The sequence below is a fragment of the Portunus trituberculatus genome, chromosome 36 (assembly GCF_017591435.1).
Source record: "Portunus trituberculatus isolate SZX2019 chromosome 36, ASM1759143v1, whole genome shotgun sequence".
Lineage (NCBI taxonomy): Eukaryota > Metazoa > Arthropoda > Malacostraca > Decapoda > Portunidae > Portunus > Portunus trituberculatus.
The window spans coordinates 4,049,225-4,056,724 of record NC_059290.1 but is presented as its reverse complement, the minus strand read 5'-3'; positions in this window follow the sequence as shown (position 1 = coordinate 4,056,724).

The window sequence follows — 7,500 nt, the reverse complement described above, 5'->3', positions numbered from 1 at the left end:
AGCATCTAATATCTTCACTCAGCTTTCCCTTACCGTCACCTCCCAAAGCTGGTTCGCCTGTAGAGTAGCACGTTCCAGCACCTCAAACCAGCCCTCGGAAGCTCCAAGCGCGTTGAAATCCTCTCCGAATGGTCGTGAGGGAGGAAGTAGTGTAGGAATCACCGTGAGTGCGGAAAACTGAGCTGGGAATGATAGGGAAGCTTCCTTGAGTGTGTGTGTGTGTGTGTGAGGTGTCGTGTGTTGGTGTCTCGTATTCGTCTTTTGTATAACCTAAGTGGCTTTCATGTAACCTAACCTAACGTAATCTTACCTAGCCTAACCTAACCTAATTTAACCTGATTTTAACCTGACTTTACCCCTTCAGTACTTGAACGCATTTTTATCATGATTTTTGGTGTGGTAGACGATTTTATTGACATTAGGAAGGGTCTATGGAGGTCACAAGATTAATGGCCAGAGTCTTCACTATTTTAATACCCCACATAAGATTCTGAAGCTGTATAAAATCACCAAATAGTAAGGAAAATAAATATTAAAACGGGTCGTGGTACTGAAGGGGTTAACCTGACCTAACATAACTTAATCCTAACCTAACATAACATAACCTAACCTAACGTGTAAAAGTAGCACTGGTCAAGGAAAATAGAAAGGAAGGAAAAATACTCACCAAACCATCAATTCCTGAAGACTCGAATGAATTATAAAGAATTTGAGGATAAGTCTTGAAATCTCCTTGTCTTTAGATACTTGCTATGTAGACAAGTAAAGTAACGATAGCCAATGAGTGTCTTAGAGTTTACTTAATATTCTTCGACGTTAAACCAGTACTGATGCGTCTCGACCAGAATAGAAGCATGGAGAGAGAGAGAGAGAGAGGGTTTTAAGACCTTTACTTAATTATTTTGGGACCAACATTTTCAGCCAGTTTTTTTCCTCTACCTCTTATTTAACCCCTTCAATACTGGGACACATTTTTACCTTGAGATTTGCGTAAGATTAGATCATTTAAGGAAGGGTCTATGGAGGTCACAAGATTAATGCCCAAAGTCTTCACTATTTTAATCGTCCCCATGAGTTTCTGAAGCTGTATAAAACCAGCTAATAGTAAACAGAAAGAATATGGAAATGCGTCATGGTGTTGAAGGGATCAGTTCTGTTAGTTCTTGGCCAGTGTGTGTCCTTCGAACATAGGAAAAAAGAAACTTACCTTATGTTCCCTTAATGCTAATGAATGTTGTATTATATGAGGGCAGTTTTTTGTCCAAGCAATCTCATTTTCTTGTTCATATTTTTTTTGTTCCGTCTTCACAAGTGAGGTAAATTATGAAGGACAGTCTCTCTCTCTCTCTCTCTCTCTCTCTCTCTCTCTCTCTCTCTCTCTCTCTCTCTCTCTCTCTCTCTCTCTCTCTCTCTCTCTCTCTCTCTCTCTCTCTCTCTCTCTCTCTCTCTCTCTCTCTCTCTCTCTCTCTCAGCGTGTGTCTCTGTCGTGAGTTAAAGGCTTCCTGTTGTCCACTGAAGCTAAGAATTATGCGTGCCGGAGCCTCACACTTCCTCGCCTTCCTTGTTTGCATGTAAATTTACGTGAGACTTTGCATGAATTACTCCTGAGATCGCCTGATATTGATAACCAAAGGAGGAGCAGCGGCAGAGGAGGAGGAAAAGGAGGAGGAGGAGATGACGGAAGAGGCGGACCAGGAGGAGGAGGAGGAGGAGAAGGAGGAGGAGGAGCAGGAGGAGCAGCAGCAAGGGGGTAGCTTGAAATCTTGTCCTCAGCATGAAAAGAGAAAATGAGAAATCTCACTTCTTGTCACGTCACTCATGAATCTCTCTCTCTCTCTCTCTCTCTCTCTCTCTCTCTCTCTCTCTCTCTCTCTCTCTCTCTCTCTCTCTCTCTCTCTCTCTCTGGCGAAGATGGCAATATGATACATCGTGCTGCGTGAATAAGAATGGACAGGGAAGAAGAGAAAACAAGGAAATAAGATAAAAAAAAAGAAGAAAACGTGACGAAGAAGAAAACACAAGTGGATGAATAATGGATAACAAAATATGAAGTGGTGGTGGTGGTGGTGGTGGAGTAAAATAACAAAAAAATAAACGAAAGAAAAATATACCTTAAGAAAATAAAATAAATGTTCTTAATTACCTTTTTTGTACCTGATATAATAGACAAAACACTGCTAGATATTGCTAAGGTGAACATGTACAGGTAGAAGCTATTATGCAGCGAAAGAAAACGACACCATAGAAAACGGAACACTGCATGACGAGACCGTAGACTAAAACAATCACAAGGGGAGAAAAAAAAAAAATAATGGTGACTGGCGGGAAATCGTGTGAAAGTGGTAGAGACAGGTGTGTGTGTGTGTGTGTGTGTATGTGTGTGTGTGTGTGTGTGTGTGTGTGTGTGTGTGTGTGTGTGTGTGTGTGTGTGTGTGTGTGTGTGTGTGTGTGTGTGTGTATAGCAGATCTCTCCACTTCATATAATATGCAAATTTGGGACGTCAACATCTCGAACAGCAGAAAAGCGCGCAATAAACACACACACACGTACACACACACACACACACACACACACACACACACACACACACACACACACACACACACACACATAAAGGAAGAAAGACATCAAGGAAAAGCTGCGTGTGGAATTTTGTTTTCGTCAGTAATTACAAAAAAAAAAAAAAAAAGCAAGGAAATGAAGGTGTCGTGGATTTGTTCCCCCAGACGAGAGAGAGAGAGAGAGAGAGAGAGAGCGCAGATGTGTCCTACTTTCTTTCTCTCTCACGTGTCTTGGAAGTTAAAGCGATACATTTACTAACTGCAGGTGTATAGAATGCACACACACACACACACACACACACACACACACACACACACACACACACACACACACACACACACACACACACACACACACACACACACACACACAGACTTGAATTTCACCCTCTGCCTCTTATCTTTCATATTTTGTCTTCTCTCTGTAGATTCTTCCTCCTCCTCCTCCTCCTCCTCCTCCTCCTCCTCCTCCTCCTCCTCCTCCTGCGTAATCAAGGCAAGGACCTCTCAATCAAGTCATCGTCACGTCATCATGCTCAATGTGTCTCACGTGAAATCGTGGAGAGGAAATTATGTGGAAGGAATCTTATTGGTCATCCCGCCCCTAAGTGAGAGAGAGAGAGAGAGAGAGAGAGAGAGAATTTTTTCCGCTAGTTTGTTGTTTTTGGTGTTATCATTTGTTTACTTAATTACTACTACTACTACTACTACTACTACTACTACTACTACTACTACTACTACTACTACTACTACTACTACTACTACTACTACTACCACCATCACGACAACAACAACAACAATAAATACAACTTCTACAACAACAACAAAATTACTACTTCTGCTACTACTACTACTGTCACCGCCACCGCCACCGCCACCGCCACCGCCACCGCCACCACCCCAACCACCACCACAACCACCACCACAACCACTACAAGAAGCAACAGAGTGCGGTCTTGTAACTGAGGTAAAGAGAAAGAGGCAAGCAGGCAGCCCTCCTCTTCTCCCTCACCTCCCCGCCTCTCGTTTCCTGCGCCCCAGCTTGCCCCAATCCCGGGTCACACACTTGTCACGGGAAATGGACACTTTACCGCCTTGGTCACTCGCCTGTAAATTTCAATATGCAGTAAGACACGATAATGATCTCTCGCCGGCCCTTCTCTGCGAGGTGGTGGTGGTGGTGGTGGTGGTGTGTTTGGTTAGGTACAGAAGTATAAGAAGACTGATAAAAGGAGGAGGAAAGAATAGGAAGAGGAGGAGGAGGAGGAGAGGAGAGGAGAGGGTTGAGGAAAGGAGATCGAAATAACAATAGCTTTATCATCATCAACAACAACAACAACAACAACAACAACAACAACAACAACAACAACAACAACTACTACTACTACTACTACTACTACTACTACTACTACTACTACTACTACTACCACCACCACCACCACCACCACCACCACCACCACCACCACCTACTACTACTACTACTACTACTACTACTACTACACACACACACACACACACACACACACACACACACACACACACACACACACACACACACACACACACACACACGTAGTGTAGTGGTTAGCACGCTTGATTCAATCGAGAGGGCCGGGTTCGAGTCCCGGAAAGTGGCGAGGCAAATGGGCAAGCCTCTCAATGTGTGGGGTGTGTTCACCTAGCAGTAAATAGGTACGGGATGTAACTGGAGGGGTTGTGGCCTCGCTTTCCCGGTGTGGGGAGTGTGTTGTGGTTTCAGTCCTACCCGAAGATCGGTCTATGAGCTCTGAACTCGCTCCGTAATGGGGAAGACTGGCTGGGTGACCAGCAGGCGACCGAGGTGAATTACACACACAGTACCTAACAAATGAGCCGTAAAGCACCCAGGTGACGAGTTCAATCCTGTAAAAGTGTAAATCTTAGAATCGCATCTCCCTTGTATAGATTCTCGCTACTTTGTCCTCCTCCTTCCTCCTGCAAAGTATCCGTTGTTATTTTTATTCTTTTTTATTCATTTATCATTGTTTTGTTTCTTCTTCCTTCGTTTGTTTCTCTTTTTTGTGTCTCCATCTTCCCTTGTCTTATTTTTTTTCCTCGTTCTTTTCTAATTTTTTATTTTATTTATTTTCTATGTGATATGTTGTTTATTTGATTGCATTTGTTTAGTTGTGTTTGGTAAGTGAGAAATTGTAGAGTTTTGTGATGTTTATCTCTCTCTCTCTCTCTCTCTCTCTCTCTCTCTCTCTCTCTCTCTCTCTCTCTCTCTCTCTCTCTCTCTCTCTCTCTCTCTCTCTCTCTCTCTCTCTCTCTCTCTCTCTCTCTCTCTCTCTCTCTCTCTCTCTCTCTCTCTCATATAATCTTTAGTGTACAGAGAGATGGATAAAAGACATATAATGCCTCTCTCTCTCTCTCTCTCTCTCTCTCTCTCTCTCTCTCTCTCTCTCTCTCTCTCTCTCTCTCTCTCTCTCTCTCTCTCTCTCTCTCTCTCTCTCTCTCATATATATAATCTTCAGAGAACGAGTGAGTGAGAGATATTGATATTGATATTGTGTATTTGCCTTCTTTTTTATACACTAAGGTTTACAATATAGAGTAAGCAATTGATTTAAAGGCTCAGGTCCATTGAGCATCAGCTCTTTATGGACCTCTTGTTATTTATTAGAACAAGTTGGAATGGCTGGCAAAATTATAAATGTGAAGAAAAAAGAATACTACGAAAATGTAAGTGTGCGACAAAGAAAAATTAACATAATATAAAGTAAGTGAAAGTGAAAATGACCCATATGTTTGTAAGTCAAATATACAGTAAATCATACTGTACCTAACACTATGCTTGTGAAACATACATACAATCATATATATATATATATACAGGATACTAATACTTAAGACTACGTATAACAATAATGATATGTTCATAATATAATTAGTCATCATGTAATAATAATAATAATAATAATAATAATTGTAATGATCATAATAGGTAATAATAATAAATAATAATAATAGTAATAATAATTGTAATAATAATGATAGGTAATAATAATAGAGAGAGAGATGGATAAGAAGAACACAAATATGATACTTTTCCTTCCCTTCTGCTTCTGTCTCCCGTTTCTCCAGTGTCTCCTGCCAGTAGGGGTCATAGAGGCAAGAAAGATGCGCACTCAACATGTAAGAATCACGCGTAAGATCTTAACCTTCATAGCGTCGACTAGGCAGAGAGAAAACGAGAGGAAGAGAGGGAAAAATAATGATGTGTTTTTTTTTTCCCTCCCTCTTCTCACCTTTTTCTCGTCCCATCTTAGTTGTGTCTCCCTCTCGGGGCATGACAGTGGTGTTATGGATGGTCTGCAAGGGTGGGAGTTGTGTATAGGGTGACGGTAGGGTGAGTTTTACAGTGTGGTGGTGGTTGTGGTGCAATGCCATGGAGTGATTTTAAGTTGGTGACGCTTGGACATGACTACAGCGTTGCCTTTTAGGGTGGTGGTGGTGGTGATTTCATGATGATTATGATGGTGGTGGTAATATTAGTAGTAGTAGTAGTGGTGATGGTTGTAATAGTAGTATAGTTGTTGTTGTTGTTGTTGTTTTCGTTTTCGTTCTTGTTGTAGCAGTAAAAGTAGTAGTAGTAGTAGTAGTAGTAGTAGTAGTAGTAGTAGTAGTGGGTAGTAGACGTAATAATAGTAGACGCAATATTAGTAGTAGTTGTAGTAGTAGTAGTAATAGTAATAGTAATAGAAGTAGTAGTTAGAAATAGTAATAGTAGTAGTAGTAGTAGTAGTAATAGTAGTAATATAACAACAACAATAATAGCAACAATGATTGATATGCTAATGTGGTCATATCTATAATAATACTTGTAATGATAGTAATAACTCAATGATAATTAGAACATACTAAAATACAACAACAACAACAACAACAACAACAATAATAATAATAATAATAATAATAATAATAATAATAATAATAATGGTAACGAAATGAATAATAGCACTCTCTCTCTCTCTCTCTCTCTCTCTCTCTCTCTCTCTCTCTCTCTCTCTCTCTCTCTCTCTCTCTCTCTCTCTCTCTCTCTCTCTCTCTCTCTCTCTCTCTCTCTCTCTCTCACTTGCTGACGTGTGGATTTGCTGAACAGCGTGATTCTTTCTATGTTCCTTCAAGATGATGGTGTTTTCTGTGCCCGGGGCGAGGCGGGGCGGGAGGAGGCGGGGAGAGGAGAAGGAAGACAGTGAGAGACGGGGGTTGATGGGAGGAGAAGCGGGAGGGAGAGATAGGAATGGAAAGAAAGGAAGAGAAAGAAGCTTAAGAGATATACTTTGCATCTTGATACAGTCAATATCTCTCTCTCTCTCTCTCTCTCTCTCTCTCTCTCTCTCTCTCTCTCTCTCTCTCTCTCTCTCTCTCTCTCTCTCTCTCTCTCTCTCTCTCTCTCTCTCGTTCTTTTGTTTTGTTTCGCTTTTTTCTCTCTTCCGTTTTTTTCATGTTTTTTTCGTCTCAGTTTCTTTGAGTCTAGTTTTTTTTTTATTTAAGTTTATTTTTCTTCTTTGACTCTTCCTGTCTGTCTGTCTGTCTGTCTGTCTGTCTGTCTGTCTGTCTGTACCGTTCTGTATGTCTGTTTCGATCTGCTTGTCCACCTCTGTCTTTAATTCTGTGTTTGTCTGTGTCTATATTCATCTCTATGTGTTTGTTAGTGTCTGTATGTCTGTCTGTATCTGTGTCTGTCTTTCTGTCTGGCTTTCTCCACCCACTATCTGTTTGCTTCTGTCTGTCTGTCTGCTTGTCTGTCTTCTGTCTGTGTCTGTCTGTCTGTGTGTGTCTATCTGTTTATTTATCTATATGTCTTTCTGTCTGTCTGTCTGTCTGTCTGTCTGTCTGTCTGTCTGTCTGTCTGTCTGTCTGTCTGTCTGTGTATATGTCTGTCTCTCTCTCTCT